Raw genomic sequence first — 21,299 nt, 5'->3', positions numbered from 1 at the left:
GTTATCTTTAGATATGAAGGCCACAGCACATAGCCCCCACTGCCCCTCAGCCAAGGGAGGGAGAGGGCCAGCGGCCCCTATAGTGCTCAGAAAAGGGCTAGGGTATGCTCCCCAAAATACTGTCCAGGAAAGGAAGTGGGGCCTGAGTTCCTCCAAGTCTCCTTAGTAAGGGGGGCAAGGGCCTGAACCTCTACCAATTTTCTTAGAAAACAGAGCTAGGGTTGCAAATCTACAAAATCACCCTCATCCTGGCAATTCTCGGAAAAGCGGGCAGGGCAAGACTCGCCAAAACTTTCTTCAGAAGAGAGCCAGAGCAAGAACCTCCAAGATTCTCTTCAGGAGAGGCACTAGGGCAAGATTCCTGGATTCTCCTCAGAATGGGGGCTAGGAAACGAATTCCGAAGATTCTCCTCAGAACGGGGGCCAGGGACAAGAATCCCCAAGATTCTTATCAGAAGAGGTCGAACCCACAACTCTCGTCATAAAAGAGCGCAAGGGATAACGCATTCCCTCGCGAACAAGGCCGAGCCAAGGGCTGCCCAGTCTCCTCAGAGCGCGCCTCACGCGGCCCCGCCCACCGCCCGGCGTAACCGCCCCACGCCCGCCCTGCCCAGGCCCTCTCCGGTGCATTGTGGGTGGGGCGCCCCTGCTGAGCACTGCGGGGAACCCCCTGCCCAGCCAGTTGTCGGCCGCCCGGCGGCCCAGCCGAAACGCCCTCCGGGGTCCGAGCGAGCCGGCCAAGAATTGACGCGTCTCCAAGTCCCCGCCCCTCGTGGCGTTCCCGCCCCGAAGCCGAGGCCCTGCCCCCGAAGGGCCATGACTGGCCCTGAGGTCCGCTCCACTCTTTCATTGGCAGACCGCTTGTCAGTCACCCCGTCCCTCCTCCTCGGGCCCGCCCAGACCGCCGGCGCGATCCCGAGGGCCAGCCGGCTCGCGCTTTCATTGGCTGTGGGGCACTGTCCGTCGTGAGGCTGGCCACGCCCTCCGTGGGAAGCGGATCCCCGGAGCCTCAGCCAGACCTCATTGGCCTGCGGTGCCGCCACTCGACGAGACGCGCCTCAACCCGGAAGTGTGCGAGGCGAAATCTGCCTAGCAACCGGGGAAGCCGGGCTGCGAAGCGGGCAATTTCAGTGTGAGAAGGAGCGGCGAGACCGAGCGGCGGCTCCGAGCGCGGCGCGGCGGCTCCTCCCGCCCGGGGTCAGCGCCCCGGCGCGCGCACGCGCATCCCTGCCACCCGAGCGCGCTCCGGGCCGCCCGCGCAGTCGCTCGGTCGGTCGTCCGTCGTCCTGTCGCCGCCGCCGCCGCGGGCGCCACCTGAGGGAGCCGCCGCCGCGGGACCCGAGCTGATCGGACCGGACCCCGCCTCCCGAGGCCACCCGGGGCCCAGCAGCCGCCCGCAGAGGCGCCGAGCAACTTCGGTGAGTGAGGGGCCGGCGCCGCTGGTGGCGGGTCCCCGGCTTCCGGTGCCCCGGGCTTCTCTGGGGCTTCCGCTTCTCTGAGGGGACCGCCTCCGATGCGCGGACCCCCTTCTCCGAGGGACCCCCGCCTCTCTCAGGGGAGACCCCCTTCTCGGAGGGACCCCCACCTCTGAGGGACCCCCCACTTTTCTGAGGGACCCCACCTCTCTGAGATACTCCTTTCCTCTGAGGGACCTCCACTCTTCTGAGGGGCGCCCCCCTTCTCTGATGGACGCTCCACTTTTCTGAGGGACCCCCTGTCTCTGCGAGGGAGCCCTCCCTCCCCCGTGTATTTGAGGGACCGCCTGCTTCACTGAGGGCCCCGCTCCCTGAGCCCCCTCCTAACTTGTCTGAAGAGACCCCTGCTTCTCTGAGCGGTGCTCTTTCTCTGAGGAACCCCCCCCCGATTTCCTGGGGACCCTTGCTTCTCTCAGGAGACACCCTGTTTCTGGGGGACCCTCCTCGCTTCTCTGGGGGGCCCCACCCTCTCTGAGGAGACCTCCCGGCCTTTCCAGGGACCCCCCCCCCCCCCGTTCTCTGAGGAGAGCCCTGCTTCTCTGAGCTGTTGTCCCTCTTATCCCTTTTTGCCGTTGCTTTTCTAAGGTGTCTCCCACTTTGCACAGGGCCCGTTTCCCCCTACCTTTCTGAGATGCTCTCCCTGCTGTCCCCCCTCCCTGGGTGACCTCCTCCTCCTCCCAAGCGTCCCCAACTAATCTGAGGTGTTGCTGCTTCTGTCAGAATCCCTTCTGGGTGTGTTCCCCACTTTTCTGAACTATCCCCACTCTTGATGGGACCCCCTACTTTTTGATGAGTGCCTTCTCTTCCCTGAAATGGTATTCATTTGACTGGATCCTTAGTTCCCAGAGGAAAAGTTCCCCACTTTCCCAAAATGTTTTCTTTTGGGCTCTCCACTAATCTGTGGAAGCCACAATTTTCTGAGGGGTCCCTGGCTCCTCCAGAGGTTCTCCCCTTAATATGGGATGTCCTTCTCCTAGGGGATCCTCATGTCTCTTAAGTGTGCCTCCACTTTTCCAAGATATCCTCTGCTGGTGGGAAACACTGTGGATTTCCTCACTTCTCTGGTGCCCCCGCATTCTGAGGAGTTCCCCTCTCACTTGCCTGAGGACATTTCCCCCTTTCCTGAGGTTTCCTGCCCGATTCTCTAAGGGAGAAGCTCTTCCTTCATTTTCCTTGGATCCTCTAACTTCAAGGTTCCCCTGTTTCTGTTTGGGGTACCCTCTTCCTCCTTTCTGGAAGGAGAGACCAGAAATGTCCCCCCTTTTCTGTCTTCTTTCTTGCCCAATTGGAGGAGGAGTTCTTTGAACTTTTACCTCAGCTTCCAAGGACCTGGAGAATTTTGTGGCTGGAAAGGAATTTGGGAGACAGTCAAACAGACGACAGTTTCTCTCGTCCTTCTGAGACCTGCTAGATTTGAGGGGGAGCAGGGGCTGTTGCCAGATGACCCCCTTGGTTACTCCATTTTTGAGCCGTGGGCCACCACAGTGTTGTCAGGCCATTGTGGAGGCGGGAGGGACAGGGCTAGAGCATTGTCCTCCTATTATTCCCCATTATCACACTGTCAGGCTGTGGGACCGACCCACTTCCTGTCCCATCCCTCAGTCCTCCTTCTGCATAGTGTAGCACACCACCCTCTCACCCCCCCAAAAAAGGAGAAGCAAAAACACTCCTTCAGGTCTTCCTGCTATGTTTTCTCTGATTCACCCCTTGATCTCTAGAGGATCCCCAGTTTGTGGGCCAGTCTGGTTTGAATGGCAGGGCAAGAAGCAGGAAATGGGTCACCTTAGATCCAGGAACAGTGGAAGGGAGGCAAAGGACAGGGAATTTGACAGTATTTCTCTAAGTTTTAGGTAACTTCAGCCTGGCCCAAAGGAAGTTTTTACATGGCTTTTACAAATCTCATGTGTACTTTTTTTAATGGCCCACCCTGGATTCCAAATTCACTCCAGTAGCTAATTTTATCTGCTTTGCCAAATGCAGAGCTCTCTGGAGCCCAAGTAGATGAATGCTGGCATTGAGAGATGGTCCAAAGGACAGGAATGAACTCAGTTTGAAACCTGAGTAACTTGTAACCACTTCGTGTCCATGTACAAGTCTCTGGCTAAAAACATGGGGAGAATGTATTTGAAGTGGAGTTCTGAAATGTAGGCTGAACTGTTTGGTTTAGCATTTCAACAAGTTCTTCTCTCTGACTCTGCTAGAACTGCAGTTCACTTTACAGTGTGACTTAAGGCTGTCTCTCTCCTGTTCATTTCCATCTGGGTCTTGCTTAATTTGAGTCCTTTGTGAAGATTCTTGCCGAGGCTATAATTTGAGTTCTAAATCTGTCGGTGGACCATGTGGACACAAGTTTCAACTCGAGCTATTTTCTTCTGTAGAGAAGCGCTTGGAGAGTTTCCTAGGCCCTTTGCTCCTGGGGTAGTCAAGTCCAGGCAGGAAGGTGCCGCAGACCTGGATGTTCTCCTACTGCCTCTTCCTGGTCAGTTGTAGGCACTGCCCTGAGGGGAAGGGGAAGGATGGTGGGGAGCTTGGGGCTTAGGGTTTCCTGAGACAGGGCAGAGAAGTGCCGGCACATATTTATTATTTTGAATGAAACCCATAGGATCAGTAGGATGGGGTGTTGGAAAGGGAAGGGGGAGCTTTGAAGTCAGGACTTGATTCAGGTTTTGGTCTGTCCTTCCTAGTTGTGTGGTCTTTTACAAGTTATAATGCAAAATCAGCACATTACTAAATATTTGAGGGGTCACATATCTATGTGTGTGAAGGTGCCGACAGATGGGAAGTGCTTCCTAGACAATGAATGAATGAATCTGAGGTAATGAAGGGGAGGCAGCCCGCATAACGCCTAGCACATGGTTGGTGTGCAATAAAGGTTGACTGTTGTGCTCAAGAGATTAAGGTTCTGGTCTGGACTTCCAGACCAGGAAGCACTTGATATTCTGCCAAGGCTAAATATGCTCATAGAGAAAGAACTGTGGTATGTCTCTTGCAAAACCCATTGCCACCCTGGGTCTTGTAGCGTTTTTCTGTGTTCAGATAGCAGATGTGAGATGGATTTGCTGTGTAGCAGACATTTGTGTTGCCTTGGTCTTGCCTTCTGCCTCTGTAAAATGGGGTGATTTGTGAGTTGAGGGCAAGTAGGGAGATGTATTACTATAATTAGACTGTAGGCAAAATAGAAGATTATAATGAACTTTAGGAGTTGTGGGAAGAAAAAAGTAGGTGAACTATAAACCTAAAGGATCATATCCGTATTTTGGGACTGTTTGAGTGAGTGATATACAGCAGTTACTTGGTGAGTGTCTCTTCTTACACATTAGAACCTTGAAAGCAGAATGTTCTTTTAGAGTAATGGATCAGATTTGGGGACAAAAGACTGGGAAAGTGATGTACAAAGGCATTTGATGTCCCATAATAATAGTGCATTGAGAGGGCCAGTGTGTGGCTTAGTGCCCATGAGGAGATCAGAGTTCACCTTGAGCTCCCAGGATCTAGAGAGCTGTAGAAGATGCTAACTCAGCCTCTGGGGGTGGGGGTGGAGGTAGGGGCTAGAGTGGGCAGGACATTTTTTTTTTTTTTTTTTTTTTTGAGAGGATTCTTTTTTTTTAGCCATTAGTGAAAGTCCTAAAATCATGGCCAGTGAGTTGGGCCTAGCCTTTTTCACTTACTAGTGTGGTGACAGATGGCACTTGCCTCTAATATCTAAAACCCAGGGGGAAATAATGGGTGAAAATCTGTGCTAGGCCTCCACTGGGCTACTCCCAGGTTTGAAGGATTCCCGCCCACCTTTGAAATTATACCCACTCCTTCCCTCTTTCCCTCCTTCCTTCCCTCTGCCTGTCTGTCTGTCTGTCTCTCTTTCTCGACTTTGCTATTGAGGCAAAGAACCACCAATCTTAAATTTCTCTTAATTCTTTTAAGGACAGTAATTCCATTAAAGAAAAAGGAACAAAGTTTTATTATTTTTAAAGTATAAAAAAATAAGGTAAATAACTTTAAAGGGATCACTATCCCTTTTGAAATTATGCTGCGTCTTTTGTGTGCCACAGACTTCACTTTGGTGGATGGTGGCGCCACCACCAATTCTCTTTTATCTAACAGGAAGTTTTTTTTTTAACTTTTTGTTTTAATTGAAAGATCCTTACAGCAATAAAAACCCTTGGATAGTTAGAAATGATATTGATCTAGGTACATTTATTAGATGTAATGTAACATGGTTATCCGTCGGTGGGGAGCTCTAAAAGGCATGTGGGTCCCAACACTGCCCAGATTCTAACTCTGGACGATAAACTGTTGATTTATATAACTGAAATAGCTAGGGAAGTCAGGGTTTCCTTCCTGTTGGAGACAGCACTGGGGGCATTAAATCCCTGTGGATCTTGATGATTAGAAAGAAGCTGACCTCTTTTGGAATTGGGAAATAACTACTGTATGAAGTCGTTCCATCCAAGTGAATGGAAGGTGTTATTTTTAATTTGTAGTATTAATTTTGGCTTTATCCTCTCTGCAGCCTGGCTGCCTTTGTTTTTAGTGGTGTGTTGTCTGAATAAGACTTTATCCCTTCAGGGGCACCTGGGTGGCTCAGTTGGTTAAGCGTCTGCCTTCATTCAGCTCAGGGCATGATCCCAGGGTCTTGGGATCGAGCCCCGCATCGGGCTCCCTGTCCTTCCAGCTTGTGCTCTCTCTCACTATCTCTGTCACTATCTGTCTCTCTCTCTCAAATAAATAAAAAACAAATAAAATCTTAAAAAAAAAAGAATTTATCCCTTCAAACTGGCCTATAAGGGACAGTTTTAGCACCCAACTAAACTAGGTTTTCCTGTGTGGCCATAAGGTAGGGCATTTTTTTTCTTTTTTCTTTTATTTTTTATTTGACAGAGAGAGAGAGACAGCAAGAGAGGGAATACAAGCAGTGGGAGAGGGAGAAGCAGGCTTCCTGTTGAGCAGGGAGCCTGATGTAGGGGCTCGATCCCAGGACCCTGGGATCACCTGAGCCGAAGGCAGACGCTTAACGACTGAGCCACCCAGGCGCCCCTATTTTTAATTTTTTTAGTTTAACTTAAATTGGATTGAAATATAGTGTTAAATATTCTGGCTCATGTAACTTCTTCCTATGCCAGCAAATAATCCAGCAATAAATGTTTGCGTGCCTACAGTATGCCGGGTGCACCATGCTGGGTGTTGTGGGCCTAGCAGTGAGCAGGACAGATGAAGTCAGCTTTCAAGGAGCTTACATCCCAGTCACAGACAAGAAAACAATCGAAAGAAAGACTACTGCAGGGCTTCTTTGGGAATATCCCTGGATGTTGGGAACTTGAGGTGGAGTTTCTTGGAGGTTTAGAAGTGAAACCTCACTATCCCTCTAATTTCCTCACTGGGCTTCTTGCTTCTGTTTCCTCCCTCTAAAAGAAGGCAGAAATTTTGGCATTTTCCTGGTTGATTGTTGGCTTTTGGCACTAGTTGATCCAGGATGATGGTGACTGTAATCTTAGAGAAACGAGAGAATCTGGGATGGTCACTGCTAGGAGCATTTTCAGCTTTGCTTTTCTTGAAGTCAGTGGCAGTGTGTTTTTGGAATCCTGTGGCATTTCTTCATGGCAGTGCATATTACACAAAGAGATAAACAGCTCTAAAAGCCCTTTCCACCTTGTTTGAAATCTTAAAAAACAAATTCAGACAAGTGGAGTGCTTGGCTGTTGTTTATGGCATAGGAAAGAAAAGTGAGATTTCAACTAGATTGCTTTGTTGTGTATTAGTAGGTTCTTGGTGCACAGTTCCCTCCGCCCTAGGATTCCCTCTTATACTGGGACTGGGAAAACACTATTTTGACTTTCCTATGTTGTGGGCACATTTGATGTTAGTCCATAGAGGTCAATTTTGTGACAGGTGCTTTTCTTAAGGGTATTTGTGGGGGGTGGAGCCAGAGAGCTGGGGTGGGTATTCATTCAGGACACAGGCTCTAAGGGGGAGAGGGAGATTATAAGGAGAGTTTCTGGTAGTCTGTCTTCTTTTCCTTCAACCAAAGTACTGACTCGGAGGTGAAGAGGCAGGCTCTGGCCGGAAGTGGGCGTGGGCAAGTAATGCAACTGTGCACGTGACCAGGCTCCCACCTCTGGGCTCTGCTGCCCTTGGGAAGTGGATGCTTGCTCCCTCCTCACTTCCTGTTCCCTTGCCCTCCAGCGGAGTTCTTGGGCCCCAATTTGAGCATAGAAAACATGTTCAAATTCTCACTTTTTCCCTGGTAAGCTGCTTTGTCAGAGCTGGGAGCCACCAGGGGACTTGTACTTGGCAGTTCTGGGGGTTCAGCTAATGTACCTACAAACTGGCAGGGTAGCCAACAGGATGGTTTCCTTTGCATTACCACAGGAGCTTGCCTGCAGAGGGCTGCTCTGGAGATGTGTATAGAACTCAAGGAAGCAGACATTAGAAGGTCCTTCTACAAGAGTGTGCTCTTGAAGAATGGTTTACTGTTACTTGTCTTCATTATTTTAAAAGAGTACCCTCTGTGGAGTAGAAACTTTAGAGTCAGAAAGACTTGGGTTTGTATTCAGAATCTGCCACTTGCTGGCTCTGTGACCTCAGGAAAGTGGCTTAACTGCAAATGGCTTAACTTCTTTGAGTCTCAGTTTTTCATTTGTGAGGTGGGGATGGTAAGCATGAAGCAGGTGGCCAGATTGTTGTAGGTGTCCAATAAAGGTAGTTGTTATGGAATCATATAAAAGCTTACTGGCCCTCTTAAGATTGGCACCCAAGTTTGGATAGCTACCTATAGCAGTTAATACTGTCTGAGAGCAAACCAGTCCATGTTGGGGCGACAAGCTGGGTGCAACTGGGGACCGATGATCTAGAGGTTCCCAGATTGGCTGATTTTTCTCAGTGAGTTTCCTCAGTTCCTTGTAGCTTTACGCTGCTATGCATCGCCTTTGTGTACTTACTATATGGACTTGCAGTGCCCCCTGAAGCATGGATAGGGTAACTGGGAAAAAGGCTCAAATTGGAGGGTGGGCAAAGGAGGGGTAATAGAGAGAGCTACTTGTTAGATGGCTAGGCATTCTGGGGAGTGAAATAGCATGGGCATGGGCAGGGACCTGGAGGTGAAAAACAACCTGGTGAGTTCTCTTGACCTGAGGAGGTTATGAACATCTGAAAATCAGAGTTTGAACTGAGCACCTTTGGCAAGAAAAGTCCAGTTACCTTCAAAGGTAGAAAGTTTTATAAAATGTGCCATAGTAGAATTCAAAATTGAACTCAGATTAAAATATTTAAATTGAGATCTTAGTAAGAATTGTCAATCAGAAATATCAATGATATCCAGTGAAATCAGACCAACTGGACTCTCTTTAACGGTATGTAGTCTACATGAAGTTTAATCTCCTAAGGAGCTTCAAGAAAACAAATTTGGGTAGGCTGCTTCTGAGTTATTTTTCTTTGAGAATTGTTATCATTTAAGCTGGTCTAAAATCTTTAACATAGTAAAACAAGTTTTTAACTTGCATGACATTTTCAAGGTTTAGGTTTTATATTGTTATTTGCGAAGCTTTCAAGTTTTATATTTAATCTCTTAAAGCATCTCTGTTGAAGGTTGACTTTTGACTTAAATTTGAAATAAAGATCTTTTTCTTCTCAAACCAGGAGTTGGTAAAATGTAGGCCTGATCAGGTTGGCATGCAAGAAGGCATGGGTGTTTTGTTATCAAGCTGTGAAGGAGAAAACCAGAAAGACCCATCCCCTGTATTTTTTTTTTTAATTTATTTTTATTTTAATTTTTTAAAAGGTTTTTATTTATTTATTTGAGAGAGAGAGCAAGGAGGGTGCAGAGAGAGAGGGAGAAGCAGACTCCCCGTGGAGCAGAGAGCCTGACGCCGGGCCTGATCCCAGGACCCCGAGATCACAACCCGAATGAAAGGTAGACGTTCAACCAACTGAGCCACCCAGGTGCCCCAAAATTTATTTTTATTTTAAAGATTTATTTAAGAGAGAGCGAGTGAGTGCATGTGCGCAGGGGGAGGGGCAGAGGGAGAGGGAGAGGGAGACAAGTAGACTGCACTGAGCAGGAAGCCTGCCCCAGGGCTCAATCCCAGGACCCTGAGATCAGGACCTGAGCTGATGCTTAACTGACTGAGCCACCTAGGCACCCCCACAATCCCCTCTATTTTTTATAGGAAATGCTAGGTACCAGGGGAGGAGAGGGGGGTACCCATCCTATCAGGAAAACTTTTGGGAGGAATATTTTTCTTCCTTCCTTTGTCAGGTTGCAATATCTGCCATTTAACAACCAGGGAGTGGGGTGTGAATTGGATATCAAATTTTTAAAACATATTTTTCTTCGTGTCTAAATCGTGGATGTTTATTAACAGACCAATGATGTGACTAGCACTCTTTCTTTGCTAAGTAGGTTTGAATAGGTTGATCTCTAGACTTAAGACTGACATACAGTCTTTTTTTTTCTTTTTCCTGGTAGCTTTCTGATTTTTTTCCTTTTAATTTTTTTAATTCATAGAAAACAGTTCACTTACCTTTTTTTTTTTTTTTAAAGATTTTATTTATTTATTTGACAGAGAGACACACAGTGAGAGAGGGAACACAAGCAGGGGGAGTGGGAGAGGGAGAAGCAGGCTTCCCGCCAAGCAAGGAGCCCAATGTGGGGCTCGATCCCAGGACCCTGGGATCATGACCTGAGCTGAAGGCAGATGCTTAACAACTGAGCCACCCAGGCGCCCCCACTTACTAACTTTTCAAAGACTTAAAATTGATCTATATCAGGTGGGCATTTTTTTTGTAAGCCATGTATAGACACAAAAGAGATATTCCTTGCCAACTGGTGACACATGCAGATGAAGACAGAGTGGGAGATATACTTCCGGGTTCACAGATACATCTAGCCGTTTGTATTTAACCCTTCAGTGGAACATTTGTGCTCAGAACTCTGTAGTAGTGGGACTTCCTCAGGGCCACACAGAGACTAAGTACAGATGGAGCCTGAACTCCATGTTGCCTGACACTAAGTATACGGAATTGTGGTTAGAAACAACACTCAAAACAAACATATGCTGACAAAGTGGCCCATCTCTAGAGAGCTGTGTTTCAGAGCGCTTTTCAGTGTATATACGACAGGGATGCGTCAAAGGGGTGCAGATCTGTCTCCCACAAACTCCTAATCTAGTGTAAGAATGCTGTTACTTAAAAAATGACATTTGTTGTAGCAGGCATAATGCACTGGGAATATTGTATTTTTCATAAAGTACCACTGTAATAGTCCCTTTAACTATTTTCTCGTCCTTGAAAAAGGTACCAAAAACATCAAAGTACTAAGGAAATGATATTAACATAGGAATTAATCTTTTCCTTCTCTTTCTCGACCAATTGCATTGTAATGTCACTATGTGAGTATGAATTTGGGGTGAAATAAGAAACTTTAAAACAATCCTCCCTTAGAGATTGTAGTTATGATTGTCCCTAAACTCAGGGAAAACAGTTTTAGACTTTTGAGCTCTAAAAATGAGAAGTATGGAGGCACCTGGGTGGCTTAGTTGGTTAAGCGTCTGACTCATGATTTCAGTTCAGGTCATGATCTCAGGGTCTTGAAATCCAGCCCCTTGTTGGGTACCACGCTGAGCGTGGAGCCTGTTTAAGATTCTCTCTCTTCTTCTTCCCTGCCACCCCACCCCGTGCCCTCTCTTTCTCAAAATAAATAAATATTTTAAAAAAATAATAAAAATGCAAAGTATGGTAAGTGGTCAGTGCTCTTTTTCATAAAAGTACTTTTAAAAACATTTGGTACACTTTTGAATGAACAACCTGTTTATTCTTTAGAAAACAAGTGGGAGCCTAGTGTCACTGATAGCAGTAATCTCAAAATTAGTTAAAGTCTACAGAACTAGGTCTGCTTAGCCTTCGAATTTAAGTAAGTAGATGACAATTCATTCTGTGTTTTGAGAGAGAAAGACATCTAAAAAGTTTAAAGGATAATGAATCCATCCCTTTTCAGCCCTTTCTGCCCCCAGAGCCCCACACTCCAGGTGTGGCCAGCTCTGGCCTTTGCCTCTGCTGTTCTGGATGCCTGGGATATTCATCTGTTAAGAACTGGCTCAAATGTCACATCCACAAAGATTTCCCAGACTCCTCCCCAGGCAGGGGAGCAGCCCCTTCCTCTGTGATTCCTGTCTTTCCTATGAATGCATTTTCTGCATTGAAACCATTCTGCCTTTCTGTGCCACCAGCCTGTGAACTTCTGGAGATGGTGCCTGCAGGCTCCTCAGCTTGCAAAACCCTTGGGATGAGTGGTCTCTTAGACAGTTCTTGTCCGTCAGTGTTTAGCACATAAGACATCTTAAATCTTGTCCACCAGAAACTTTAAAGAAATCTCCTGATTAAAAACAAAAAAGTACAGTACCTTAAACATTCAGTAGGTGATGCTACTCCTTTTCAGTTTCATGCTACTGTGGAGCCTTTGACCAATTTTCTGCTATAAAAGAGGCCATGAACATATGGAATTCGGCCCAAATTTCTTTTCTTTAGTCCCTCTGTTGTGCAGGAACGGGCTCAGATGGCATTTAGAAGTTTATCTAACAGTACATTAGAAAGATAATTAGAATATTTTTGCAGTGGTTAGGGTGGAAGGAGGCCTGGCTATTATTAGCAAGAATCTGATCTTTGAAGGATATTAAGTTTAAAATGAATTTGGAAGGAAATTTTGCTTAACTAAATAACAGAAGTGTTTTCAAAGTATTATATTAACTGGTATCTGTAAGTATTAATTGACTGCCTTGTTTTTAGGGCAGAGGGAAAACTTCAACAAAAACATGGTACTAGCCTTATTTGTCTTTTAGTTTCTTTAGCTTTAGAAAGGAATCTAAAGGTGATTGCATCATATTTCGTAATCAGCCAGCTGAACTATTTGCTGTTTAGTCCAGTACTAGACACTGAGGTAGTAAGGTTTTTAGTCTGAGCAGCCTTAGCATTCGCCTGCCTGAGCTCCGGGGACCCCAAACAGGTCTGGATTTACTGTCACTTTTTCCATCTACACACCTGGCCCTCTCTATCACAAAAATAAACCCTGTGACTACTTCATCCTACCCCCACCCCTGCTTTCCCAGCTGGAGATGTTGGCATTGCCCTCTGGAGCAGCCCACCTGTCACCAGTACACACCTCAGTCCACAGGGGTGTGCCATTAATATGTCGCAGCTGATGCCTCTCTCTTTAAAACAGGGTGGTTGTCACCTTGGTGACTCACACAGGGCTTGCCAGTTCAGACTCTGGAATCTCTATGTCTATCTCAAGTCTCGGGTCTCCCACTTGACCACACATTGCTGTTTGTAGTTAATTAAGTTGGCATTAATCAAGACCCAGGTGAGGAGCAGTGAGGTAATATTTTGCTTGTATTGCTTTAATATACATCATCTGATTAATAGTCCTAGAGTAAAGCAGTTCTCAAACTATAAAGCTGCCGAATTACAGTGAAAATTTTGGATATTTGCTTTTAACCTCTTCTTGCACATGGGATCAGGGAGCCTCCCGCATTCTTATACCAAGTCACCTGTTTGAGAAGAAGACTGTTTTTGTTTGGTTTTTGAATTTGAACATTTGAAATTCTTTGTAGCAAAGCAAATTGCTGACAAAACTGGGTCAGGGAAGGCGTTTGGGGGTCAACAGTTTGCATTTTGTATCATTTTTAGTTTGAGGAATGCTTAGCTTTTGGCCCAGGGGAGTTGTGCCAGATGTTGCATTAAGCAGTTGGAAGATTTGGGGAGTGGGGTGGGGGGTGGAATCAAGGACAAAAAATTGCTAATTATGTGTGGAACTCAACACAATTAAAATGGGCCTTTTTGAACCTCTTATTGTTGGGGGGGCACATAGCAGGAATACAATTTTATACGTAAAAGTTGTTCTACATTGTTTTTCAGGTTTGGAGTCAAGACCAATGGTGGGTTGAAATTACATTGAATCTCTTTAAAAAAATGAAATAGAATAGTTAATATCAGAGTACATTGCAAGTGGTTAAAGTATGTTTGGTGAAACTTTTGCTTCAGTTGTATGAATGTGTATTAAGATGTGTTATAAAACAAATTAAAAGCCACTAATCAGGAGTCTAGGAGTCTTATGAATTGTTTTAACTCCGGAAAAAGAACATGAAAAGGGCCTTTTTTGGTGATTCTTCAAAACATAATCTTGATAGAGCTTTCTTGTGATATTAGATATTTTATTTTTCTATTGAAATTGTGTTTCCCTGGGCGCCTGGGTGGCTCAGTCGTTAAGCGTCTGCCTTCAGCTCAGGTCATGGTCCCAGAGTCCTGGGATCGAGCCCCGCATGGGCTCCCTGCTCTGCGGGAAGCCTGCTTCTCCCTCTCCCGCTCCCCCTGCTTGTGTTCCCTCTCTGGCTGTCTCTCTCTCTGTCAAATATATAAAAAATCTTTAAAAAAAAAAAAGAAAAAAGAAATTGTGTTTCCCTTCATATACTTTAACATATCCAAAAGCCCATCCTTTCTCAGGTTAGACGCTTCCCGTGTTTCCTTCAAGTTACTGGAGAGGGAAGGGTGCAGATTTGCCGTCTTGCGGGGGGGGGCATTCACCTCCCAGAACACGGGGTGGGGGGTTGCAGATTGGGAGGTAACTGGAGAGGGAGAGCAGTCATCCTCAAGTGGGTGGGTCTGGAGCTTACTCAGTAGAACTCTCTTCATTGCACAGAAGTGATGGTTTAGCCGATACCCGGGAGCGCAGCTTCTGTGTGACGACCCCCGTGGGGGTGGCATTCTAACCTCCGTTTTCAGAAGCAGCTGAGTTGCTCCAGGTCATGTAGCTCAGCTGGAGCGAGGTCAGTAGTGAGAGCGTCGTGAGTCAGCCCTGGGCGCGGTCCGCCAGGCTCTGCTGCCGGTGAGCTGGCGACGACCCCTCGGCCCTGCGGAAGGCACTGGGACTCTGCGGGGAGGGAACCCGCCCGCACCCGCGTGGGAAACCAACGGGGGGAGCAGGGCTGCCCGTGGAGCGTAGTCCGGAGAGGCGGTGTTTCCGGGGCGGTGCCGGCCTCCCTTGCCCCGCCCTCCCCGCAACCTTGCCCCGCCCCCCCCAATAAGGCCCCGCCCCTCGGCCTTCTGTCCCCGCCCAGCCGGGCGCGGGCGGGCGGCGTCGCCTTTAAGAGCTCCCCGGTGTTTTGGGGGCCGCGGGCCGGGCGCGCTGACCTGGTGCGCATGTCCCGGGCGGTGACGCCGGCGCCGGGCTCCATGTGTGCGGCCGAGGGGCGCATTATCTGGCCGGCGGCGCGGGCGGGCGGGCGGACCGGCGGAGCGAGCGCCGCGGGCCCGGGCGGCCCCACAGGCGGAGCGAGCACGCGCGGCCCGGCGCCCCCGGCCCCTCGGCCGCCCGGCCCCGCAGGCGACCCCGGCCCCACGGCCCCACGAACCCGCGCGCTGCCCTAGGGCCCGGCCGGCCCGCGGCCCGGTAAGTTCTGGACCAAACTTGGCGGGGAGCAGGGGCTGGAGGGGTGGGGTCGGGGCTGGGATCGTGAGGTGAAGCCTGGAGCGGCGGGGGTGGCGAGGGTCGGACAGGGTCGGGGGTCAGTGGGCTCTGAGAGACCCCCGCGTGAGCATGGAAAAGTGAGAGCGAGTGAGTGAGTTCTATCTACTCCTTGTATTCTGGGAGCGTCTTGCTAGCGCTACCCTAGAAAGTTCCGCGCTCCGACGCCGCCCAGGCACGTGGGGGCCGGGCCGGGCGGGGGTCCCGGAAAGTCTCGGCGTCGCCCCCCTTCCTTCTGCGCTTCCTCCGCGGTCGGGGGAGGGGCTGGGCCTCCAGGGGTCGTTTCCGAGCGGCCAGGACAAGCGGGGGCGGCGGGCGGGCGGCACGTGGGCGCGCGGGGCGGGGGGTCCCAGGCAGGGGGGGCGGGGGTCCCGGGCGGGCCTGGCCGCTGCGCTGAACCCCGCGGCGGCGGCGGCGGCGGCGGCGGAGGATCCCGTGTCAGAATAAGAGTCCCCGCGCGCCCACGCCTGCAGGGCCGGCACTCTCCCTCCTCGCGCCCTTACTGCCTGACCCCCGGGAGCCGCAGGACCCTTCCCCCCTCTCCGGGCTCGAGCCCTTCATAGGGCCGTACATTTTAAATTTGCCTCCCCGTTTAGGCGGTGGCTCTATTGATCCCCCCCCCCCACCTGGAATGGGTCGGCATCAGTGACTAGACAGCGGCAGCTGGCCTTTTAAAGGGATTATTGCCAAGAATCGGAATTGATCACTTCAACAAGGAAAGGCTTGTGGGCAGGGCCCCAGCCTAGAGCGTGATTGACACTTAGTGTGTGTGGACACACTGGGACCCAGAAATGAATGGGGATCCCTCTCTTAGGAACTGAATGTCAACCCTTGGGTGCGCGTTTCTGCCCTGCCTTGGGAACTTTGTGGGGGCTATTTAATTTTGTGTATTTGACCCAGCGTCTTTAGCCGTGTAGTTCATCCTTATCTTGAGAGCTTTGGATTCTTTAGATCAAAGTCCGGGTGAGTCACTTGAGCCTTTAATTTTTTTCTCTTCCTTACCCTTTTACTTCTTTCAGTTTTCTTGAGTACACGGTGCTTGTTAAGTGTCTGGTTCTGTGTGTCCATTTCGCACAGTGACACCTTCTGGCTGTGGCAGCACAGATAAACTGAGGGACAGAGCCTTCTGTGTAGTTGCTTCAGACTTGTACTGACTATCCTTTGATGGGTTTTTTTTTGTGTTTTTTTTTTTTTCTGGTAGTGGTTACAAGTTTTCTTTAAGTTAGATTAGGTGAACTAATGTTTGCTGGCACCAGATCAGGATGCTAAGATTAGTAGCATGTTACACCTGACAGCAAGCTGTGGAGGAGGGCAGGATAGACCCCAGTCCCCAGATTTGAATGCCTTTTGTACAGAGACATCTTCCTTGCCCATAACACTCCAGCGTGGTGGAGGATATAATCCCCACATTACAGGTGAGGAAACTAAGGCTCCTGGATGCCAGGCTGCTTGTCCAAGGCTGCCGAGTGGTAGAGGGGCAGAGCTTGGCTTGAGCCTGATGTTTGGGGCATCAGAGCCCAGGAATGTTCCTGTTTGCAACCCACTGTGTGAGCATTTCCTGGTCCTTCCTAAAACAAGAGCCCGTTTACTTGTCCAGGCTCCAGTCTACTTCTGCTGGGAGTTGGGGGGATGACCTGATAACTTAGGGACACCATTGTAGACCTGTGTTGTCCTCAGAGAGCAGAGTTACCAGCTGGCCTTGAAGGAGTCAAGCCACAGACTTGCCCCTTTGCATTTGCTTCCTCAGCTTCCAACTCAGAAAAGTTGGCCTTTTTGTAGAGCAAGTAGTTTAGAATGGAGGTTTTGAGAGCAATTTGCAGTAGATCCTTTCCTCATGTAGTCCCCCATTCTTTGTCTTTCATCACATATTCCTCCCCTAAAATTCTGAAGCTGATTTTTACAGAGGATTATCTCTCATCTTGGATGTGATATAGAAATTGGGATGGGTCCTTTATTACCAATTTGGATGCATTGTTTTTTCCACTCAGATGACATCATTTTTTTTTAATGTCAAGTCATCTCTGTTAATGCAGTATCATTTGGCAAATCCTGCAATTGTATATTTTGATAGTGAGGAAAGAAATAATGCTACTCTTGGTAGAAAAAAATCCTGGAAGGATTTGTACCAGAATGTCAACAAAATTTCTGGGTTAGGGTGAGGAGTGGGGTTTTTTTTTCCTTAAACTTTCTGATATCTCTGTGTTTTGTGATTATTTAAAAAACAAGAAATGGTTTCAAAAAGATATTTTTATTTTTTTATTATCATTATTTTTAAGTAATCTCTATACCTAATGTGGGGCTCGAACTCACAACCCTGAGATCAAGAGTTGCATACTCTCTTCCAACTGAGCCAGCCAGGTGCCCCAAGAAACACTTTTTATTTGAGTAATAAAACACAGTTTAAAGACTCCAATTCTTAATTCTTCAGTAGCTCTCACTTGCTTTGCATCATTTATTTTGTGAATTTCTGGCATTGCAAGGAGTGATTTCTGGATAGACTTATTCAATAAATATCGGAGTGTACACTCTGCCTCCGGCACCGTGCTAGGAATCCCTGCTCAGTGGAGTTTACCATGAGATTAGTGGGAGAGAAATCGTAATTAATCTCATAAACATGGGGAAACTTAAAAGGGTCAAGGAGAAAAGGACGCTGTGACCTGGTGAGCAAGACTCAAGGGGGTATTTCTCCAACTGGGATTGGAGGACGTGTAGGAGCTAAGTAGGTAAAGAGAAAAGGGAAGAGCATTTCTGATAGAGTGTCTAGGACTGAAGGAAGATTAGGGTGGTTGGAGCAGAGACACACACATACACACACACAGACCTAAGAGGGTCTGGGATTTACCTTGACAACAGTGGGATCCCTGTCGAAGAGGACAAGGCAGTGATGGGGTTCACAGCCAGGACCACCTTGAGCCTTAGGTAGCAGATCCCTGAAGGATGCTTCTGAAGGGCGTGGGTGGGAAAGTAGCGTAGCCATTCTGAAATGTTGGCATTTTCTTTCTTTTTTTTTTTTTAAAGAGATCCTACATTTATTTTCTTTTTCTTTATTATTATTTTAAAGATTTTATTTATTTGAGAGAGCGCACGCATGAGAGAGCACGAGTTGGGGAGAAGCAGAGGGAGAGGGGGAAGCAGGGCCCCCACCAAGCAGGGAGCCTGACATGGGGCGCAATCCCAGGACCCTGGGGTCATGACTGGAGCTGAAGGCAGACGCTTAGCTGACTGAGCCACCCAGGTGCCCCTATTTTCTTTCTTTCTTTCAAGATTTTTTTATTTATTTGAGAGAGAGAATGAGAGAGAGAACGCGCATGAGAGGGGGGAGGGTCAGAGGGAGAAGCAGACTCCCTGTGGACTCAATCCTGGGACTCCAGGATCTTGACCTGAGCTGAAGGCAGTCACTTAACCAACTGAGCCACCCAGGCACCCTGTATTTTTTTAAGTAATTTCTGCCCTCCAACATGGGGTTTGAACTCACGACTCCGAGACCAAGAGTCACATGTTCTACCAAGTGCCAGCCAGGTGCCCCAAATGTTGGCATTTTCTGGTATTTGTTCTCCTGGGGGAAAATTAAGAATGACTCTCAGAGTCTTGGATATTGTCAATTCCTAACAGAGACCAAAATGTAACGGCCTTACCAATGAGTTCAGTTAAGGAATGTCAGTGTGCTAACCTCCAAAAGTATGGGCAACTCAGATACTTGTCTGGAGAACTACCTGCTTGGACTTGTGATGTTTCTGAGCCATTAGATGGAATGAGCAAGGCTATTTTCCCTAGACCTTTTTCTCCCCCTGATAATTGAGTTAATTTATGCTCATTGTAGAAAACTGGAAAGATGATGAAACAGGTGATTAGGTGAGGTCTTTATGAGCAGTCGTCCTGGGGTAATAGAGCATCTCTGGGATTTCCTTGTAACAGTTGTTGGGTTGGGAAGTGTGGCAAAACCGGAAGAACAAGTTGGCAGTGTCATAATTTGAGGCTCACAGAACTATGTTTGTTGCCTGCTAAGGGTGGTCGATTGTTAGAATGGATGCTCTTGAGTTATCTGAACTGTTTCAGAAGGTTAGTTAGACAGTCTGGCTTCAGGTTGCTATTCTTTTGGGTAATGACGTTCTAACTGTGCAAAGCTACATCTTGCACTGAATTAGAAGGCCACCGGTTAAGGTTTAGATAAAAGACGGGACCTGAAGTGGTGGCAGGGAAGTGGAAGTAGTGAAGCTGGTTGGTGTTCTTAGAAACAAAAGTAACAGCTGGGGACAGATCCTGCATACTTGTAGATGCTGGCAAACGTGATCCAGGACTTTTTAGTCAAGAGGAATGTCAGACCATGGGCTTATTGCCCCTCCCCTCGTTTTCTAGGCTGTATTTGTGACCTCTTTTTGTCTGATGAAAATGTAGGTTAGTCTTTTAGAAGACAAAGGAACTTACTCTAATTGAATACCTGCAGGTAGCCTTAGGAAGTGACTGGGAATCCTCCGGAACCCTCTAGGGTGGCGGGGGGAAAGGGCCCTTGCAGCTTCTCAGTGCACTGCACCCACTTTCTCTTGATCCTCAGAAAGGTAACCCTGTTTCTCGGGCAAGTTTGTCAGGGGCCTTGCCTTCTTGTTTCCTGGCTCCTTATATGAAAGGACTGAAGGCTTGATACCTGTCTGAGAATGAGAGAGACCAGCATCTGAGATAGAGTGTGCTGGCAGGATATGGACAATACCTGCAAGTGGGCTCTCAGCAAATTGAGGTAGGAGTTTTGGGGAAGGTTTGAGACTAGTACTTTGAGGTTGCTTGGCCTCAAAGATAGCTAGCTGCAGCTGGGGATGGGGGGCGGGTTGGGGAGAGAGTAGAGGCAGTGTGGGGTTGATGAGAAAGTCTCCACTCGTTGAGGTTGAAGAATTTTTCAGCCTTTCCTCCTCCTGTAGTTTTGTCTCCAGACGTGGCACCACCTGACTTGCCATGCTGATCAGATCTTTTGATTTGAATCTTCAAACTTAATTCAGCCTAAATGAGGTGATGCCTTTGGGCGCACTTTAAAAAATACTGCTGTACTACAGTGGCCAACCAGTTCCTCATCCAGGGCTGCCTGCTGTTTGCTGAGTGAGAAGTGAGCCTCCCTATTTCCAGGCAGCAGGTCCCTGCAGTGGTGTCATGGACCAGCCCTGGCTTTGCCTTAGGTTGGGTGTAAGTTCCACTTGCCACTTTCTAGTGATGTGACCTTGCTGACTGAACCTTACCCTCTGTTTCCAGTTTCTGAAAAGGAGGTAATGTCTACCTTGAACAACTGAGTTGGAATGCGATAATAAATTCAAGTGGCTTAGCACAGGGCCTAGTGTGTGTATAGTTCAGTGAATGCTGTTATGATTATGATGGATGAGGCAGAGCACAAAGGCACTGCTTCGCTTTGGGTGTGGAGCACCTCCACATTTTCAGGACAAACTGTCACTGCTGTGTGCCCCTTGGAGCCATAGCCTGTCCCAATGTTCCAGATGGAAGAAGCCAAAGTCCCCTACAGAGGGTGACACTTTCTAGGGCCACCTTGCTGAGTATTCTACAACTGGGAGTGGGCTCCAGCCTTTATGAGTTCAGATTTTGTATGTTTTTTCCATTAGCCTGGGTGCCTCCCTAGTGATACAAGATAGCTGGGTTGGTGGGGCCCCACCAGGGGAAAGGAGATAGCCCCTTTCCTGGCTTTGCTAAATCTCATGTTCTGACTTTTAGGAACAGTGCCTCCATGTGTGAGATGGGAAGATACTTGCTAGGGGATCTTGCCTTTAAGAACCAGGAGGGGCCCCTAGCACTTTTGGCTTTATCCCTAAGTGATCTCTGGCCAGTGATGGGAAGTGGGTTGCCTCCTGATGGTGCATGCAGTGGCAAATAGGAGAGCCTGGGACTGAATCCTAGTCTCCTTCCAGACTTACAGCTCTCAAGCTGGCTTGGGAATTGGACAGATTGGGCTTTGCCACTGAGTAGTTTAGTGCTTTTCAGCTTTGGGTGGGTTGCCTGCCTACCTGGCCTCAGCTTTCCTATCTGTAGACAGGGAATGTATCTTTGATCTCCTAGGATGGCTGTGAGGACAAATAGAAATGTTCAAAAGAGGTATCCCAGCTCCTGACTCCTTCATTCACCTCTAAGACAAAATTCTGCCCCTAGATGACAACTACATAATGATTCCCATAAGGTCGCACATCTCAATTATCACATGCAATGAAACACTCAGATTGAGGCTTTGGATTTTCTTTATAACAAAATTCCACCACAGCCTCACAATTTGGAGGTCTTTAGAGCTCATTGTAAGGAGATCTCACCTAAAAAGGTCATCAAATTAT

General features: G+C 48.2%; 1 protein-coding gene across 3 annotated transcripts in view; it reads left to right on the top strand.

Moving 5' to 3' along the window:
* The first annotated feature begins 1,045 nt into the window (after positions 1 to 1,045).
* GATAD2A (GATA zinc finger domain containing 2A) overlaps positions 1,046 to 21,299 on the top strand; it is a 101,848-nt gene continuing 81,594 nt past the window's right edge. Inside the window, exon 1 of one of the 3 annotated variants that reach the window (XM_036093934.2) lies at positions 1,046 to 1,418. The gene's annotated coding sequence lies outside the window, so the exon portion shown is untranslated. Of the gene's footprint in view, positions 1,419 to 14,694; positions 14,911 to 21,299 lie in introns of those variants that run through there. The other 2 variants (XM_036093938.2, XM_036093933.2) reach the window with 2 other exon arrangements.

Source organism: Halichoerus grypus, chromosome 1 (assembly GCF_964656455.1).
Source record: "Halichoerus grypus chromosome 1, mHalGry1.hap1.1, whole genome shotgun sequence".
NCBI classification, from domain to species: Eukaryota; Metazoa; Chordata; class Mammalia; order Carnivora; family Phocidae; genus Halichoerus; species Halichoerus grypus.
The sequence above is the reverse complement of the archived record's forward strand: the minus strand, read 5'-3'. Positions and strand labels throughout refer to the sequence as shown.